General features: G+C 46.8%; 1 long non-coding RNA gene across 2 annotated transcripts in view; it reads left to right on the plus strand.

Annotated features, from left to right (window-relative positions):
- LOC146036071 (uncharacterized) overlaps positions 1-21,776 on the plus strand; it is a 60,167-nt gene that overhangs the window by 32,442 nt on the left and 5,949 nt on the right. For both annotated transcript variants that reach the window (XR_014460767.1, XR_014460766.1), the window contains exon 5: positions 11,723-11,924. This is a non-coding gene — a long non-coding RNA (uncharacterized LOC146036071). The remainder of the gene's footprint in view (positions 1-11,722; positions 11,925-21,776) is intronic.

The raw sequence follows: 21,776 nt of genomic DNA on the forward strand, positions 1-21,776 counted from the left end.
AACTCCTCCTGTCCCTCCATATAACACCTCCCTATAACTTCTCCTGTTCCTCCATTTAACACCTCCCTATAACTCCTCCTGTTCCTACATATAAAACCTCCCTATAACCCCTCCTGGCCCTCCATATAACACCTCCCTATAACTCCTCCTGGCCCTCCATATAACACCGCCCTATAACTCCTCCTGTTCCTCCATATAACTTCTCCTGTTCCTCCATATAACACCTCCCTATAACTCCTCCTGTTCATCCATGTAACACCTCCCTATAACTCCTCCTGTTCCTCCATATAACACCTCCCTATAACTCCTCCTGTTCCTCCATATAACACCTCCCTATAACTCCTCCTGTTCCTCCATTTAACCTCTCCCTATAATGCCTCCTGTTCCTCCATATAACACCTCCCTATATCTCCTCCTGTTCCTCCATATAACACCTCCCTATAAGTCCTACTGTTACTCCATATAACACCTCCCTATAACTCCTCCTGTTCCTCCGTTTAATAACTCACTATAACTCCTCCTGTTCCTCCATATAACACCTCCCTATAACTCCTCCTGTTCCTCCATTTAACCTCTCCCTATAATGCCTCCTGTTCCTCCATATAACACCTCCCTATATCTCCTCCTGTTCCTCCATATAACACCTCCCTATAAGTCCTACTGTTACTCCATATAACACCTCCCTATAACTCCTCCTGTCCCTCCATATAACATCTCACTATAACTCCTCCTGTTTCTCCATATAACACCTCTGGATAACTCCTCCTGTTCCTCCATATAACATCTCCCTATAACTCCTCCTGTTCCTCCATATAACATCCCCCTCTAACTCCTCCTGTCCCTCCATAAAACACCTCCCGATAACTCCTCCTGTCCCTCCATATAACATCCCCCAATAACTCTTCCTGTCCCTCCATTTAACAACTCCTGATAACTCCTCCTGTCCCTCCATATAACATCCCCCCGATACCTCCTCCTGTCCCTCCATATAACACCTACCGATAACTCCTTCTGTTCCTCCATATAACATCCCCCTATGCCTCCTCCTCTCCCTCCATATAACACCTCCCTATAACTCCTACTGTTCCTCCATATAACATCCCCCTATAACTCCTCCTGTTCCTCCATATAACACCTCCCTGTAACTCCTACTGTTCCTCCATATAACATTCCCCTATAACTCCTCCTTTTCCTCCATATAACACCTCCCTATAACTCCTCCTGTCCCTCCATATAACACCTCTCTATACCTCTTTCTGTCCCTCCATATAACCTTTCCCTCTAACTCCTCCTGTTCCTTCATATAACACCTCCCTATAACTCCTCCTGTTCCTCCATATAACACCTCCCTATAACTCCTCCTGTCCCTCCATATAACATCCCCCTATAACTCCTTCTGTTCCTCCATATAACACCTCCCTATAACTCCTCCTGTTCCTCCATATAACATCCCCGTATAACTCCTCCTGTCCCTAGATATAACACCTCCCTATAACTCCTCCTGTTCCTCCATATAACACCTCTCTATACCTCTTTCTGTCCCTCCATATAACCTCTCCCTATAACTCCTCCTGTCCCTCCATATAACACCTCCCTATAACTCCTCCTGTCCCTCCATATAACATCCCCCTATAACTCCTCCTGTTCCTCCATATAACACCTCCCTATAACTCCTCCTGTTCCTCCATATAACTCCTCCCTATAACTCCTCCTGTTCCTCCATATAACATCCCCCTATAACTCCTCCTGTCCCTCCATATAACATCCCCCTATAACTCCTCCTGTTCCTCCATATAACACCTCCCTATAACTCCTCCTGTCCCTCCATATGTCATCCCCCTATAACTTCTCCTGTTCCTCCATATAACACCTCCTTATAACTCCTCCTGTTCCTCCATATAACACCACCCTATAACTCCTCCTGTCCCTCCATATAACATCCCCCTATAACTCCTTCTGTTCCTCCATTTAACACCTCCCTATAACTCCTCCTGTTCCTCCATATAACATCCCTGTATAACTCCTCCTGTCCCTTGATATAACACCTCCCTATAACTCCTCCTGTTCCTCCATATAACACCTCTCTATACCTCTTTCTGTCCCTCCATATAACCCCTCCCTATAACTCCTCCTGTTCCTTCATATAACACCTCCCTATAACTCCTCCTGGTCCTCCATATAACACCTCCCTATAACTCCTCCTGTCCCTCCATATAACACCTCCCTATAACTTCTCCTGTTCCTCCATATAACACCTCCCTATAACTCCTCCTGTTCCTACATATAACACCGCCCTATAACTCCTCCTGTTCCTCCATATAACTTCTCCTGTTTCTCCATATAACACCTCCCTATAACTCCTCCTGTCCCTCCATATAACACCTCCCTATAACTCCTCCTGGCCCTCCATATAACACCTCCCTATAACTCCTCCTGGCCCTCCATATAACACCGCCCTATAACTCCTCCTGTTCCTCCATATAACTTCTCCTGTTTCTCCATATAACACCTCCCTATAACTCCTCCTGTTCATCCATGTAACACCTCCCTATAACTCCTCCTGTTCCTCCATATAACACCTCCCTATAACTCCTCCTGTTCCTCCATATAACACCTCCCTATAACTCCTCCTGTTCCTCCATTTAACCTCTCCCTATAATGCCTCCTGTTCCTCCATATAACACCTCCCTATGGGCCTTATTTTAGTTCACTCTTTCTGACAAAATCTTTCTTAGATGGGCAAAACCATGTGCACTGCAGGTGGGGCAGATGTAACTTGTGCAGATATAATTAGATTTGGGTGGGGTTTTACTTCAAAGTGAGATCTATATTGCAGTGTAAAAATAAAGCAGCCAGTATTTTCCCTTCACAGAAACAAAATAACTCACCCAAATCTAATTCTCTCTGCACATTTTACATCTGCCTCCCTGCAGTGCACATGGATTTGTCCATCTAAGAAGGATTTTGTCAGAAAGAGTGAACCAAAATAAGGCCCTATATCTCCTCCTGTTCCTCCATATAACACCTCCCTATAAGTCCTACTGTTACTCCATATAACACCTCCCTATAACTCCTCCTGTTCCTCCGTTTAACAACTCACTATAACTCCTCCTGTTCCTCCATATAACACCTCCCTATAACTCTTTCTGTCCCTCCATTTAACCTCTCCCTATAACTCCTCCTGTCCCTCCATATAACATCTCACTATAACTCCTCCTGTTCCTCCATATAACACCTCTGGATAACTCCTCCTGTTCCTCCATATAACATCTCCCTATAACTCCTCCTGTTCCTCCATATAACATCCCCCTCTAACTCCTCCTGTCCCTCCATAAAACACCTCCCGATAACTTCTCCTGTCCCTCCATATAACATCCCCCAATAACTCTTCCTGTCCCTCCATTTAACAACTCCTGATAACTCCTCCTGTCCCTCCATATAACATCCCCCCGATACCTCCTCCTGTCCCTCCATATAACACCTACCGATAACTTCTTCTGTTCCTACATATAACATCCCCCTATGCCTCCTCCTGTCCCTCCATATAACACCTCCCTATAACTCCTACTGTTCCTCCATATAACATCCCCCTATAACTCCTCCTGTTCCTCCATATAACACCTCCCTGTAACTCCTACTGTTCCTCCATATAACATTCCCCTATAACTCCTCCTGTTCCTCCATATAACACCTCCCTATAACTCCTCCTGTCCCTCTATATGTCATCTCCCTATAACTCCTCCTGTTCCTCCATATAACATCCCCCTATAACTCCTCCTGTCCCTCCATATAACATCCCCCTATAACTCCTCATGTTCCTCCATATAACACCTCCCTATAACTCCTCCTGTCCCTCCATATGTCATCCCCCTATAACTCCTCCTGTTCCTCCATATAACACCTCCTTATAACTCCTCCTGTTCCTCCATATAACACCACCCTATATCTACTCCTGTCCCTCCATATAACATCCCCCTATAACTCCTTCTGTTCCTCCATTTAACACCTCCCTATAACTCCTCCTGTTCCTCCATATAACATCCCCGTATAACTCCTCCTGTCCCTCGATATAACACCTCCCTATAACTCCTCCTGTCCCTCCATATAACATCCCCCTATAACTCCTCCTGATCCTCGATATAACACCTCCCTATAACTCCTCCTGTTCCTCCATATAACTCCTCCCTATAATTCCTCCATATAACCCCTCCCTATAACTACTCATGTTCCTCCATATAACACCTCCCTATAACTCCTCCTGTCACTCCATATAACATACCCCTATCCCTCCTCCTGTCCCTCCATATAACACCTCCCTATAACTCCTCCCTATAAGTCCTCCATATAACACCTCCCTTTAACTCCTCCTGTTCCTCCATATAACACCTCCCTGTAACTCCTCCTGTCCCTCCATATAACATTCCCCTAAAAGTCCCCCTGTTCCTCCATATAACACCTCCCTATAACTCCTCCCTATAAGTCCTCCATATAACACCTCCCTATAACTCCTTGTCCTCCATATAACACCTCCCTATAACTCCTCCTGTCCCTCCATATAACATCCCCCTATAACTCCTCCTGTCCCTCCATATAACACCTCCCTATAACTCCTCCTGTCCCTCCATATAACACCTCCCTATAACTCCTCCTGTTCCTCCATATAACACCTCCCTATAACTCCTCCTGTTCCTCCATATAACACCTCCTTATAACTCCTCCTGTTCATCCATATAACACCCCCCTATAACTCCTCCTGTTCCTCCATATAACACCTCCCTATAACTCCACCTGTCTCTCAATATAACACCTCCCTATAAGTCCTCCTGTTCCTCCATATTACATCCCTTATACCTCCTTGTTACTTTATATTAAACATAATTTACAGTAATTTGCCTTATTCCCCCTTTCCTTACTGTCTGCTGCTTTCATATATATACAATGTGTCTCACATTCCCGCCTATTCTATCATATAACCTTCCCCCTACACATCCTGTTGTTACTCTACTATAAGTGTCCCATAACTATACATTAGTCTATATACCCCTGACTATAAATCCACCTATATTAATCCAAATAGTTCCTTACTATTACTGTATATATCATCATGTGTAACTTGTTATGAGGGAAATGTATCGGATTCAGTATTAAATCCCGGCGGTCGGGATCCCGGCGTTTAGAATCCCGACGCTGGAATCCCGACCGCCGAAATCCCGACAAGGGGGGGATGTGGATCGCCTCCCCTTGCGGGCTCGCTACGCTCGCCACGCAGCGGGCCCGGTGCCTCGCTACGCGGCACACTCATTTATTCTCCCTCCGGGGGTGTCGTGGACACCCCCGGAGGGAGAAAGTGTCGGGATTTCAGCGGTCGGGATTCCAGCATCGGGATTCTGAACGCCGGGATACCGACCGCCAGGATTTACACTGCATCCCAATATATCAAACCTTCTAAAGAGAGGGGATTGGAGAAGTCATCCATATCAACCAGTCAGCTTCTAGATAGCATTTATTAAGTACACTCTAGAAAACAATAGTTAGAAGCTAACAAATGTAAATGGGGGTCACAGGATTCTTCTATATGGCGCAGTGCAGCCCTGGTGTTACAGTTCCTAAAGTGTCACCAACACTTTACAACAATACAGAAAACACAAAGATTGGAACTTTTAAACAATGAGGCGCAGAATATACTTAAAGACTCCTTTAGGTCTTCTTCCTTGTTGATCGTTCTGTAGTGGCGAAGGTTTTTAATCTTATTGTCTGTTTTTTCGTCAAGGTAAGTGTCCGTGAACAGAAACATAAAGAAAAAATAGTAAATTTCAACTTGTGCGTGATTATTTAGTGTGAGTCTATAAAATAAGACAATTAAGTGCTCTTGGAATGAAGTGGAGGTGTACTGTGCGTACCAAACTCACGTTGGTCAGGTTGGTACGAAGCTTATATACCTTTATAAGCTTCGTACCAACCTGACGAACATGAGTTTGGTACGCACAGTACACCTCCACTTCATTCCAAGAGCACTTAATTGTCTTATTTTATAGACTCACACTAAATAATCACGCACAAGTTGAAATTTACTATTTTTTTCTTTATTTTTCTGTTCACGGACACTTACCTTGACGAAAAAACGGACAATAAGATTAAAAACCTTCGCCACTACAGAACGATCAACAAGGAAGAAGACCTAAAGGAGTCTTTAAGTATATTCTGCGCCTCATTGTTTAAAAGTTCCAATAGTTAGAAGCTGTTGGATTGCTATGGGCAACTTCTGTACACTCCTATACTCATCCCCTATACGTATATGTAGCACAAAGGCTGCTTCGTACAGTGCCAGAACTAGTACATCAATACAGCTTACTGAGCTTAATACAGTCTATTGTAGAGTTAATATAGCCACATGAGCCCTAAGTCTAGTTAATACAATAACACGTACATGGGATACAACATATCCATTCTTTACAGCCCAATGAACACTGGATATAGCCCAGTGCCCTGCTATAAATAACCTCTAAATCCAAAACCACACACCCCTCAATCAGACGCCCCTCACTTGGTTTTACTCTGATGTCTCCCGTTACTGGGATTGGCCTAGACAGCCTGTAGAGTCATGTGATGCCCATTGGTTCATCTTCCTTCAGTGAACAGCCAATCAGAATCCATTCAAAACAGAAGCCTTATGTTATCCCATATAACCCCTCCCTATAAATCCCTATCCCATATAACCCCTCCCTATAATCCCTATTCCATATAACCCCTCCCTATAAGTCCCTATCCCATATAACCCCTCCCTATAATCCCTATTCCATATAACCCCTCCCTATAAGTCCCTATCCCATATAACCCCTCCCTATAAGTCCCTATTCCATATAACCCCTCCCTATAAGTCCCTATCCCATATAACCCCTCCCTATAAGTCCCTATTCCATATAACTCCTCCCTATAAGTCCCTATCCCATATAACCCCACCCTCTAAGTCCCTATTCCATATAACCCCTCCCTATAAGTCCCTATTCCATATAACCCCACCCTCTAAGTCCCTATTCCATATAACCCCTCCCTATAAGTCCCTATTCCATATAACCCCACCCTCTAAGTCCCTATTCCATATAACCCCTCCCTATAAGTACCTATTCCATATAACCCCTCCCTATAAGTCCCTATCCCATATAACCCCTCCCTATAAGTCCCTATCCCATATAACCCCACCCTATAAGTCCCTATCCCATATAACCCCTCCCTATAAGTCCCTATCCCATATAACCCCACCCTATAAGTCCCTATCCCATATAACTGCTCCCTATAAGTCCCTATTCCATATAACCCCTCCCTATATGTCCCTATTCCATATAACCCCTCCCTATAGTCCCTATTCCATATAACCCCTCCCTATAAGTCCCTATTCCATATAACCCTCCCTATAAGTCCCTATTCCATATAACCCCTCCCTATAAATCCCTATTCCATATAACCCCTCCCTATAAGTCCCTATTCCATATAGCCCCTCCCTATAAGTCCCTATTCCATATAACCCCTCCCTATAAGTCCCTATTCCATATAACCCCTCCCTATAAGTCCCTATCCCATATAACCCCTCCCTATAAATCCCTATTCCATATAACCCCACCCTCTAAGTCCCTATTCCATATAACCCCTCCCTATAAGTCCCTATTCCATATAACCCCTCCCTATAAGTACCTATTCCATATAACCCCTCCCTATAAGTCCCTATCCCATATAACCCCTCCCTATAAGTCCCTATCCCATATAACCCCACCCTATAAGTCCCTATCCCATATAACCCCTCCCTATAAGTCCCTATCCCATATAACCCCACCCTATAAGTCCCTATCCCATATAACTGCTCCCTATAAGTCCCTATTCCATATAACCCCTCCCTATATGTCCCTATTCCATATAACCCCTCCCTATAGTCCCTATTCCATATAACCCCTCCCTATAAGTCCCTATTCCATATAACCCTCCCTATAAGTCCCTATTCCATATAACCCCTCCCTATAAATCCCTATTCCATATAACCCCTCCCTATAAGTCCCTATTCCATATAGCCCCTCCCTATAAGTCCCTATTCCATATAACCCCTCCCTATAAGTCCCTATTCCATATAACCCCTCCCTATAAGTCCCTATCCCATATAACCCCTCCCTATAAATCCCTATTCCATATAACCCCACCCTCTAAGTCCCTATTCCATATAACCCCTCCCTATAAGTCCCTATTCCATATAACCCCTCCCTATAAGTCCCTATTCCATATAACCCCTCCCTATAAGTCCCTATCCCATATAACCCCTCCCTATAAATCTCTATTCCATATAACCCCACCCTCTAAGTCAGGGGTGGGCAACTATTTTGGCTGGGGGGCCGCTTTACACTTCCAATAAATATTCAAGGGCCGCACACAAAATATCTGTCAATCAAAGCATAGTGCTGCCCCGCAAGCCACCCAGCGTCTTCCAGGACTGGCCCCTACCTACACAACCATGTACAGTATGTGTGTATATGTATGTATGTATGTATATATATATATATATACATATATACATACATACATACATACATACACATATATACATATTGAACACTGCAGCAGTGCCTTACTTTTACTGTGGTGGAGTCTGCCAGAGGGCAGTCAGGACAGGAGGTACTGCCAGCCAGGCCATGCCTTATTTAGCCAGCTTCCCTCTTGCCCTCCTAATGGCTTATATGTGACATCTGATGACTAGTACATAGGACAGGGGTGGGCAACAGGTGGCCCGCGGGGCAAAGCCCCAGACTGCATTAGGAAATACCCAGCAACTACGAGGAGCCCATGGGTGCATACAAGAGTGTCCCCCACATCACAGCAGAAGAAGGGGATGCTCTGTTTGTTAAAGGGTCCCTGTGAAGAATCCCCCAAAGTATAATGGTAGGCAGTGCTACTTGCAGAAGACAAGAGGGGAATGCATTTGTCTGTAGTGTACCTGCATTGATAAGAGCGCCAGTACAGTGTGATGTCCTGCAGCAGAGTAGCGAGTATTGCCTGGTGCTCAGTGGAAGGTGAGAGCTCTCCTGTGGACTATGTGGAGAGACATCCATGTGTGACAGGGAGTGAGACGAGGATCCTGACTTTTTAAAGTGCCTTTGTTGCTGCTCTGTGCTCTCCAGTCCTAACTAGTTCCGCTGCCGCCAATGCTTGAGCATGCCAGCGCCGCGCCATCCCCGCACAGCACTACTGGAGTGTGGGAGGGGATGCGGTCACGCAGCAGCCGCCTCCCCGCCATTGGTTGGTGTGGCCACCGCGTGACCGCGTCCCCTCCCACACTCCCAGTAGTGCTGTGCGGGGATGGCGCGGCGCGGCGCGGTGCATCGGCGGCAGTGGAACTAGTTAGGAGAGCACAGAGCAGCAACGAAAGCTCTTTAAAAAGTCCCTGTGCTGTGTGTGGATAGCGCGATCATGTATCGGTGGCAGCGGGACCTCATCTATTCTCCTGTTCAGGAACTTCATTGTGGGGTCGCTTGTCATTGTGCTACAGTGCACTCAGGAGTGGCGGGCCAGATGCGAGCGTTTCGCGGGCCGCATGTGGCCCGCGGGCCGCCTGTTGCCCACCCCTGCTCTAAGTCCCTATTCCATATAACCCCACCCTCTAAGTCCCTATTCCATATAACCCCTCCCTATAAGTCCATTTCCCATATAACCCCTCCCTATAAATCCTTATCCCATATAGCCCCTCCCTATAAGTTCCTATCCCGTATATCCTTGCCTGTGACTAATTTTTCCATACAGCCTCCTTATAACTTTGTTCTCTATATAACCCCTTCCTATAAAGCCCTTGTATTTCATATAACTTCCCTATAATGACTCCATATAACACCTCCTAGCAATGCCCCATACACCCTCCCCATTCATTTTCTCCCATTACTCCATATAGCCCAACCCTCCCGCTCCTATTATTCCCTCCACCTTCCTATAACTCATTCTGTTCCTCCGTGTAGCCCCTGCCTATACAGTTATGCAGTCATTAGGTCGACAGTACAAGGACAGGGAAAAGGTTGGCCGCCATTGGTAGACATGAGTTCACATGAGTTTTTCATTTTTTTTTAAACCAACCTGTTCATACTGTATCATCCAAGTGGGGATATGGGCAGAATATAATAGTGCGCAAGGCAGCGTGCCCGAAGCAGCATGCCCGAACCGTGCAAGGGGACGTGGTACACTTCTATGGTGTCCATGTTGACCAACGTCGACATCGACTCCAACAAAAAAACATGAAAAACTAATGTTGAGCTTTTCCCTTGTTGACCTTTTTCATATGTGTGATATATATATATATATATATATATATATATATATATATAAAACACCGTCCTTATTGCTCTTTCTATTACTCCATATAACCCTGTCCCATTCCTCAGCATAACCCCTCCGTATAGCGAAATACAGTAGAGCTGCCTTTGTTTCTGGCTATAATGTGCCCATTATATTCTGTTGATCAGGTTTTTGGTTTTAGCAGTCATGAGAATTTCCCTGTAAATGGCAAACTCTCTGGGGTGAGATAAAATCACTATAAGAGGCTTCAGTTTCATAATTGTTCCTGGCGAAAATGAACACAGAGATGGTGTGCTCGTTAATCCTGCACCAATAACAGCCACGTGCTCTTTAATTACAAGGCCGCCAAGCTCCGCAGCCCCCTTCCCTCTATCCACCTTAATTAGAATGCACAAGGGGATTAAGGGACCCGTCCACCAGGCATTTCATCTGCAGTCCTCCCTCCTCATTAGGCAAATGGAGAGAGAGAGACACAGTGTAAGTCCTCTTAATTAGAAATCCCTTGTCTTGAAATACGAGAGGGATTAAATGCCATATTATTTCTACAAATTGCGGCAGTCAGGTGGAAGCTCAGTAGCCAGGGCAGCTTCTAGCACACCTGTTACTGGCGTGCTCTACTATATGTGTAACCAGTAGCACCAGCCATATGTTTACTGTTATAGAAAATGTACACGCCTGTTACTGGCGCACTTTACATGTAACCAGCAGCACCAGGTCTATATTTACACTTATAGAAAATGTTTGTTTACACACCTGTTACTTGTGCACTTTACTATACGTGCAACTGGTGGCACCAGTCCAATGTTTACTCTATGACCCTTATTCTGGTCTGTTCGCAGCAGGGCTGCGTTCCCACGGGGACCAATGTGTTTTTACTGCGCATGTGCAGGATGTGCGCACCCACGGGGAACAGACTGTTTGTCGGACAGCGGGCGGGGGGCGGAGAGGGGTGTGGGGCAGCGCAGGGCCCCATTAGCATTAGTTTCATGGGTGTCGCCATGAGAACGCTGGGCGTTCTCATGCAAATGAGGCCATGACGCGGGTGTGGGAGGCGGCCAGCTGACATCACCGGAGGTCAGCTGCCCGCCCATTTCCTCCCAGCGCACGCGCATATGTAAGGGACTTGAGAGTCAATTTATATGCGTGCACCTTCCACATCTTTCGATGGTCGGCATAACATCCGTGTGACATCCATTTGCACGCCCCTGCGGGGTTTGGCGGACTCACAAGGCTGCGAAATCAACTGGAATAACCCCCTATATAGAAAAGCATAGGGTCTAATTCTACCTGTACGCCAAGCTGCGTATACTCGCCGGCTAGTGAACAGGTCAGCGCTTTCTTGCATTACTGAATATGGCCCTATTTCATGTACTGTATTTGCATAATCTCTTTTTTTCTACAGAGAGAGGACTGCCATTGGCTAAGATGATCACCTGACTGGAGTTTACAAAGTGGATACCAATGATGCCACTCATGTCTATAGAAATGATGGGGACCCACACAGCGCCTACTCAAGTGCACTGTCACAGCCCAACCGGTATTACATAGAAGGAAACTAGTGTCCCGGGCCTGGTGCATGACATTAACTTGTGATAGATATTCAGGTATGTATTAAGAAAAAATAACATATGCTGTATCAGGGAATTCATCAGGGAAATATTCTGATGCTTGTCAGCAGGAGAGAGCAGTGTCAGCCCAGTGTCAGCCCTATGACTAGTGGTCTGGGCACTGTGGCGACATGGAATATATATATATATATATATATATATATATATATATATATATACAGTGGTCGAAGGGGAAATTTTAAAGTGGGGGTATGGAAAAGTGAAGGTTGTGGCTAAGTGCGCGCGCTCCAGAAAAAGGGGTGTGGTCACTTAAAAAGGGGGCATGTCCTCGAGTGCAGTTTGCCACGTCACGTACCTGTTATACACATTATGCAACACAATAGTACACCCCCTTATACTTGCCCCTTAAACATTATGCGACACACAATGATCCAAAATGTAAATGGAATTAGCCAAAAATCACATTATACCACCCGGATGGAGGAAAATTTCATGTTAAGGTGCCCCTACACAGAGCGATGTGCTCTGTGTGTTTTGAAGTACAGTAGATTGCATCCGGTTAAAAAACGTATGCGATGTGTTAAAGCAGCATTGTTTTGAACTAGATACGATGCGATCTAGTATGGGCAGCACATACTTTTTGTACTTTGCAATGTGGGGGACCCATCGCCTTGCAAAACAGGATCGCTCTGTATGGGCACCTTATGCCAAAATGAAAGTGCCAAAATTCCCATCCTGGTACCCGAACTAAGCCAAAATGCCCATCCTGGCACCCGGACTGAGACGAAATTCCATCATGTCATACTGAAAGGGCAAAAATTCACGTCATGCCACCCAGACTGAGCCACATTTTATGTCATGCCACCCGGACTGAGGCAAAATTCACATCATGCCACACAGACTGAGCCACAATTCACATCATGCCACCCGGACTGAGGCAAAATTCACATCATGCCACACAGACTGAGCCACAATTCACATCATGCCACACAGACTGAGCCACAATTCACATCATGCCACACAGACTGAGCCACAATTCACATCATGCTACACAGACTGAGGCAAAATTCACATCATGCCACACAGACTGAGCCACAATTCACATCATGCTACACAGACTGAGGCAAAATTCACATCATGCCACACAGACTGAGCCACAATTCACATCATGCCACACAGACTGAGGCAAAATTCACATCATGCCACACAGACTGAGCCACAATTCACATCATGCCACACAGACTGAGGCAAAATTCATGTTCTGCCACACAGACTGAGCCACAATTCACGTCATGCCACACAGACTGAGGCAAAATTCATGTTCTGCCACATGGATTGAGAAAATATTCACATTTTGCCACACGGATTCATCCAAACTTTACATGTAATTCAGGGACGCAAGAACAGGGACCGCAAGGAGGCAGGGACAGGGACCGCAAGGAGGCAGGGACAGGGACCGGGGGGATGCATGGACCGGGAAGGGGGGGGGGGGGCATGCAGGGGGACCAGGGAGGATGCAGGGACTGGGGGGATTCAGGGGCCAGAGGGACACAGGAACAGGGATTGGGGGGATGCAGGGACCGGGGGGGGGGGGGGCACGCAGGGACAGGGACCGGGCAAGACGCAGGGACAGGGACTAGGGAGGACACAGGGACAGGGGCCAGGGGATGCAGGGACCAGGGGGAATGCAGGGATAGAGACTGGAGGGGACGCAGGGACTGGGGGGAGGGGGACGCAGGGACTGGGGAGGATGCAGCCACAGGTCTTCAGCGGCGAGGAGGATGAGAGCCAGGAACAAATGGAGCTCCATCGGCAGCAGTAATGTGAGCTCCAGCGGGGGCAGTACTATTGTGAGCCGGGCGCTTTCCATGGGTGCCCACAGCGAGTATGTGAGCACCAGCAGCGGCAGTAGTTGTGAGCGAGGCACTTTCCACATGTGTGCCTGGTGGGGGGGAGAGGGGGCATTTCCGGGTTTGTAGGAGAAATGCCGGTATGCCATACCGCTGCATACCTGCCCACTTCGACTACTGTACACGATTTGTTGCACGTGCCAATGCCGTGTGCCCGTGCAACACGTGCAACGGCGCGTGCAACAAATTGTGTTGCTACTCTCTCCACACTGCAAGGTGTGTACTTGTTTGATGTAATTCTGATGGCTGTCAAAACAAGTCTTGATAAAGGCCCTAATTCGGGTCGAAACGTTGACCAGAGTGTTGGCAGCGTATTAATGTGATGAAATAAAGCAAGTATTTAAAAACCTTAGTCTGGCGAGTGACCTTCCCTGTACCCACGTATATATATATATATATATATATATATATATATATATATATATATATATATATATATATATATATATATATATATATATATATATATATATCAGGGAGATTATGTTTGGTAGTAGAATTTTGCACAGTGCCCCATTAAGGGAGTTTGTCATGCTCCACCCAGAGGAAGTGTCTGATTGTGGCACCTAGAAGCGTGGGTGTGTACTGCTACATCTGAGAGGAATCTTTTTAAATTACTTATATCCAAATGTAGATGAGCCACAGAGCAGTCAGTAACAGATACTATGCTTGGTAAAGGGCTGGGAAATGGCGCTGATGATTTACTGTAAATGTATCTGTCTCTCATTCCTTTTTCCCCAAAGACATAACAGTGTAGTGAGGGCTAGGTGACATGAGGGAGATTGCTAGACTAATGAGGGAGAGAGGGAGATTGCTGCTATTTCAGCGAGTCTCCTGCAGAATGCAGGAGGGTAGGCAGCTATGACATATATATATATATATATATATATATATATATATATATATATATATATAATGTGTGTGTCTGTGTTTATATACATATATATATTGTATAGTAGTTAAAAGTCTGTCCAAATGACGGCTTCTGCAATGAACTTTCACTCTGAGCTGTAACAGTGTTAATTTAACTTATTTGGGCACTGGAGCACGATACTCTTTTTCGTATGGAGGGCTAAGCATAACATCCAGCATACAGAGGAGGGGCAACTACCCCGCTGAAGGAGGGTGCCTGTAGTCCAGGCAATACGGTACTGTGGCCTGAAACACTGTTTGCAGCAGCTAGATGGGGCAGTAACTCGGGAGTAAATGGAAACTGGCAGCCCGACTGTGCAGACAGCAGGACCAGGGTATTAAATCCTGATGAAAATTGATTTCCACGTCCTAATCCCTATTCTCAATCTTATAGACTGCACACTACACAACACATATAATATACTCTACAATTATACACTAACAATTTAATTTGTTCTACCGGCTTAGAGGAAATTGAAAATCGCAATAACAAAATAGAGTCCCCCGCCGCCGCGCCCGCCACCGCTCTGCACCGCGTCCTCGCAATCTAATTTCTATATTTTATTTTCTGCTTTTTCAAAATATTTGTAGCATTTATTTATTGTACGCTTTCATCTTCCCTTTATTAAGATAATGCAGAAAGCCTGAGCCAGTCGCGAGGTACCCAGTAACAGCCATCCAATCATGTCACTGGGCAGCCCCAGCCATAGCTGGCATCATTTATACTTATTGCTGGGGGTGGGTGACACTGGTGCCGTTCTGGTATTCTTAGGGGCACTATAGGTTAATGTGTTATTGCCGGTTATTTTCCATGAGGTCATACACACTTAAATAGGAAACCACTTAGTGAACATGTTCCTGAACTTGGGGTTATATTATATAATTATTGATATCTCCCAGTGACTATCAAATATAGGGGCAGGCAGAAATACATAGCCCATCTACGTCCTGGCAGTCACTAGGCAGCTCTAGGCATTTGCCTAGGGCGCCGGACTCTGGAGGTAGTGCCGTATGAAAGCGGCGGCTGCTGCACACACACACCCCCCTGTGGAGCCAGGTGAGTGTTTCCCTGTCCCCCGTTCCCCCCGCCCCCCTCCAGACTGGGTCAGAGGCGGGAGAAGCTGCCCAGTGCATTCACTGCCGCACTGAGGGGAGGAAAGGGGAGTATAAGGAGAAGCTGGCCAGTGCCGCGCCTGCGCCCCCCCCCCCGTGGATTACTGCAAAAGGCGCCTGAACAATCCCCCCCCCCCCATGCTGGAGCAGGTAGACGGTGGCCGCATCCCCCCGTGCCATGGAGCAGGTAGACAGCGGCCACATTACTCCCCCCCCCTCCCCCGAACCGGGTCAGAGCGGAGGGGACGGGAGGGGGTCGGCTTTGGCGCTGAAAGAGCTTACATCGGCCCTGCCTATACTTTTAACTGTCTACTTTCATACTGGGAGCTTTCAACAGCCCACACCCTCTGCATGACACCCTCTGCATCAGTGGCGTAGTTATAGCACCGCAGCCCCCACGGTCGCGGGGGGGCGCTGTGCATATGGGGACGCCGGGGGGGGCTGCGGTGCTATAGTAATCCCCCCGCCCCCCATCCCCCGCAGGCTTACCTGTGCGCGTCCCGGCTCCCCTCCTGGCTTCAATCAATGCTATGGAGACGGACCACGATAAAATGGCCGCCCCATAAAGCAGACTGTTCTCTGAAACTGTCTGCGGTATGGGGGCGGCCATTTTATCGTGGTCTGTCTGCATAGAATTAATTGAAGCCAGGAGGGGAGCCGGGACACGCGGACAGGTAAGCCTGCGGCAATAGGGGGAGGGGGCACGGGGGGCACGGGCAGCCAGGGGGGAGAGGGGGGCGCCCCCCCCATTAACGGCAGGGGGGGCGCCCCAAACAAAGCTACGCCACTGCTCTGCATCCCCACTCACCGGCTGTCATGAGGTCACACCCATTTTGTGAGGCCACACCCCCTACCCTGGAGCATGCTCTCACCGTTGATGTGTGCAAGGGAACCGTACTGTGGGCACTAGCCGGAATCTTGCCTAGGACAAATTGGCCAGGCCCTGCCCTGTATACAGTTACTGCGGTGGTGGGTACTCCTGCTCTTTATGTGTATGTGTGAACCCCATGTATACGCACTAGCAAGGGCGTAACTTCCATAGATGCAGGGGGTGCAGCTGCTATGTGGCCCAGAGCTGAGAGGGGCCCACTTTGCCTGTCAAAGTATCATGTGCTATATACATTTTTCACCATTAGTTGATGAATAGGGGCCCTTACAAACTTTTGCTATGGGGCCCACATGTATCTAGTTACGCCACTGCGCACTAGACGCTGCAGTGCTGAGTTTCCCTGCTACATAAGTAGCAGCGATCGGGATCGCGGGGCCAGATGACCTTCAAATATTGCATTGTTCTAGTAGTGTTTCAGTAACCAGTGCTGCAACTATGAGTTAGATGCTAAAATAGCTCCGCCAAGTGGCTGCATGCAGTACTGCTCGATGCAAAGACCCAGCCTATGCTCTGGGTCTCATTACGAGTGAGGAGAAAGGGATGTATATTAGAGTGAGGTGAGAGGGACATATAATAAGAGCAGATAAGATACCTGTGTATTAAGGCCCCCATATCCCAGGGGAGAAGTCGCAGCCGATCCTTGAGCGCAGGATCACATGCAATACATCGCCTGTGGTCCTTCTGCATTTGATGTATCACATTCGATTCCGTTCCCCGCTGACCCCAAGACAGAGGTCGGCCATGCAGCACGTCCGAGCTCAAACTATGGACTGACGCACACGGAACCACGAATCAGATCGGATTCATACACATGCAATATGGCTGCTTTCATTCAATTTCTTGGCCGTATCCAGCAGCATTAGGTGAAATCGGGCTCAAATGGTATAATGTATGAGGGCCTAGCAGTGGCATAGCTTGGTTTGGGGCGCCCCCTGCCGTTAATGGGGGGGGGCGGCCACCCGTGCCCCCGCCCATTGCCGAAGGCTTACCTGTCTGCGCGTCCCGGCTCCCCTCCTGGCTTCAATTAATTCTATGCAGACGGACAACGATAAAATGGCCGCCCCCATACCGCAGACAGTTTCAGAGAACAGTCTGCTTTATGGAGCGGCCATTTTATCGTGGTCTGTCTCCATAGAATTGTGTGAAGCCAGGAGGGGAGCCGGGAGGCGCACTGCGCGCAGACAGGTAAGCCTGCGGGGGATGGGGGCGGGGGCATTACTATAGCACCGCAGCCCCACGGCGCCCCCACATGCACAGCGACCCCCCGCGACCGCGGGGGATGCGGTGCTATAGTTACGCCACTGGGGCCTAGGAGCAGGAGAAAAGGGTGTATATTATGCTAGCAATATATGGCTGAGCGATATATTGCTCAGTTTCTCTTTTTCATCAGTGACCAGAGACGGTCGCTGATGAAAGGGAACCTCTACCGGCAGTGCCGCAGAGGTAATCAGCTGGTCGTGGGAGCAAGCTCCTGCGACCAGCGATTAGAATGGGGTTGTAAACAGGAGTGCGCACCTGGCGATTTATCGCTGGGGCACACTCCCATCACTGGCAATATGGTCGCCTGCGACCATATTTCCAGCGATTTCAGCCCCTATCACCCCCGTGTGTACACAGCTTTAGAGTGAGGTGAATGGGATATATATATATATATATATATTAAAGTTGTATATTAGGGTTATGTCAGAGTAGCTGCCTGTGTATTAGGGGCAGGAGAAAGGGCTGTATATTACAGTGAGGTGAGAGGGATATGTATATTAGGGTTATGTCAGAGTAGCCTGTGCCTGTGTATTAGGGGCAGGAGAAAGGGGTGTATATTACAGAGAGGAGGGAGGGATATGTATATTAGGGTTATGTCAGAGCAGCTGCCTGTGTATTAGAGGCAGGAGAAAGGGGTGTATATTACAGAGAGGTGAGAGGGATATGTATATTAGGGTTATGTCAGAGTAGCTGCCTGTGTATTAGGGGCAGGAGAAAGGGGTGTATATTACAGAGAGGAGAGAGGGATATGTATATTAGGGTTATGTCAGAGTAGCCTGTGCCTGTGTATTAGGGGAAGGAGAAAGGGCTGTATATTACAGAGAGGAGAGAGGGATATGTATATTAGGGTTATGTCAGAGCAGCTGCCTGTGTATTAGGGGCAGGAGAAAGGGCTGTATATTACAGAGAGGTGAGAGGGATATGTATATTAGGGTTATGTCAGAGTAGCTGCCTGTGTATTAGGGGCAGGAGAAAGGGGTGTATATTACAGTGAGGTGAGAGGGATATGTATATTAGGGTTATGTCAAAAGGAGCTGCCTGTGTATTAGGGGCAGGAGAAAGGGGTGTATATTACAGAGAGGTGAGAGGGATATGTATATTAGGGTTATGTCAGAGTAGCCTGTGCCTGTGTATTAGGGGCAGGAGAAAGGGGTGTATATTACAGTGAGGTGAGAGGGATATGTATATTAGGGTTATGTCAGAGGAGCTGCCTGTGTATTAGGGGTAGGAGGAAGGGGTGTATATTACAGTGAGGTGAGAGGGATATGTATATTAGGGTCATGTCAGAGTAGCTGCCTGTGTATTAGGGGCAGGAGAAAGGGGTGTATATTACAGAGAGGAGAGAGGGATATGTATATTAGGGTTATGTCAGAGTAGCTGCCTGTGTATTAGGGGCAGGAGAAAGGGGTGTATATTACAGAGAGGTGAGAGGGATATGTATATTAGGGTTATGTCAGAGTAGCCTGTGCCTGTGTATTAGGGGCAGGAGAAAGGGCTGTATATTACAGAGAGGTGAGAGGGATATGTATATTAGGGTTATGTCAGAGGAGCTGCCTGTGTATTAGGGGCAGGAGAAAGGGGTGTATATTACAGAGAGGTGAGAGGGATATGTATATTAGGGTTATGTCAGAGTAGCTGCCTGTGTATTAGGGGCAGGAGAAAGGGGTGTATATTACAGTGAGGTGAGAAGGATATGTATATTAGGGTTATGTCAGAGGAGCTGCCTGTGTATTAGGGGCAGGAGAAAGGGGTGTATATTACAGTGAGGTGAGAGGGATATGTATATTAGGGTTATGTCAGAGTAGCTGCCTGTGTATTAGGGGCAGGAGAAAGGGGTGTATATTACAGTGAGGTGAGAGGGATATGTATATTAGGGTTATGTCAGAGTAGCCTGTGCCTGTGTATTAGGGGCAGGAGAAAGGGCTGTATATTACAGTGAGGTGAGAGGGATATGTATATTAGGGTTATGTCAGAGTAGCTGCCTGTGTATTAGGGGCAGGAGAAAGGGCTGTATATTACAGAGAGGTGAGAGGGATATGTATATTAGGGTTATGTCAGAGTAGCTGCCTGTGTATTAGATGCAGGAGAAAGGGCTGTATATTACAGTGAGGTGAGAGGGATATGTATATTAGGGTTATGTCAGAGGAGCTGCCTGTGTATTAGGGGCAGGAGAAAGGGGTGTATATAACAGAGAGGTGAGAGGGATATGTATATTAGGGTTATGTCAGAGTAGCTGCCTGTGTATTAGGGGCAGGAGAAAGGGGTGTATATTACAGAGAGGAGAGAGGGATATGTATATTAGGGTTATGTCAGAGTAGCTGCCTGTGTATTAGGGGCAGGAGAAAGGGCTGTATATTACAGAGAGGTGAGAGGAATATGTATATTAGGGTTATGACAGACTCCTGCCTGTGTATTAGGGGCAGGAGAAAGGGGTGTATATTACAGTGTGGTGAGAGGGATATGTATATTAGGGTTATGTCAGAGGAGCTGCCTGTGTATTAGGGGCAGGAGAAAGGGCTGTATATTACAGAGAGGAGAGAGGGATATGTATATTAGGGTTATGTCAGAGTAGCTGCCTGTGTATTAGGGGCAGGAGAAAGGGGTGTATATTACAGTGAGGTGAGAGGGATATGTATATTAGGGTTATGTCAGAGTAGCTGCCTGTGTATTAGGGGTAGGAGAAAGGGGTGTATATTACAGTGAGGTGAGAGGGATATGTATATTAGGGTTATGTCAGAGCAGCTGTCTGTGTATTAGGGGCAGGATAAAGGGCTGTATATTACAGTGAGGTGAGAGGGATATGTATATTAGGGTTATGTCAGAGTAGCTGCCTGTGTATTAGGGGCAGGAGAAAGGGCTGTATATTACAGAGAGGTGAGAGGGATATGTATATTAGGGTTATGTCAGAGTAGCTGCCTGTGTATTAGGGGCAGGAGAAAGGGCTGTATATTACAGAGAGGTGAGAGGGATATGTATATTAGGGTTATCTCAGAGGAGCTGCCTGTGTATTAGGGGCAGGAGGAAGGGCTGTATATTACAGTGAGGTGAGAGGGATATGTATATTAGGGTTATGTCAGAGGAGCTGCCTGTGTATTAGGAAAAGGCGAGCTGGACAATTGTCCAAAGTTCTCTAAACAAATGTATTTAATTTAGTATCCAGTGAGGTGGAATGTAACACACACCCAAATGGGATACAATTAAGTAACCTGCCCCCACCCACCATCCCCCAGGGTTCCCCTGGAGGGAGAATTAATTTAATTATGCAGAATTGTCAATGTGGACAATGGGAGACACTGACTTGTTTATCATTTCAATGTTTCTTATCTGTAGACACAATTAGGCAGCTAATTACCCCTTCAATTGGGAGCTGGGTGTTAGCATTGCATAGAAATCAGTGCAGTGGGCGCTGGGGGGATGGTTTGGGGAATACTGTATGATTCTTCTTATTTGTAACCATTTTTAAAAGTTCTTACACTGTCTACAGGGCAGTGGCAAACGCAGGATTTTTAGAGGGGGTTTCCAAATGTAATCCAAAATCTCCCACTCGGCAGTGCATTGGAGTAAGTACGGGAGTCTGGGGGAGCGGTAACAGCCCTGAAAATTGGTCTTTTTAAACACTGGGTACTCAATGGAATACAGTATTAATATTTAACAGTACAGATGGTCTATATAGGCTGTTTCAAACATTTAAATAAGATAAGTGGTCAGGAAAAGGTTAAACATATCATTATAAATAAATTAAATACACAAACATAACAGAACCAGTACTGCACTTTCTAAGCTCACAATCTCACACTTCATGTT

Source organism: Crinia signifera, chromosome 9, assembly GCF_055691185.1.
Source record: "Crinia signifera chromosome 9, ASM5569118v1, whole genome shotgun sequence".
Taxonomy (NCBI): Eukaryota; Metazoa; Chordata; class Amphibia; order Anura; family Myobatrachidae; genus Crinia; species Crinia signifera.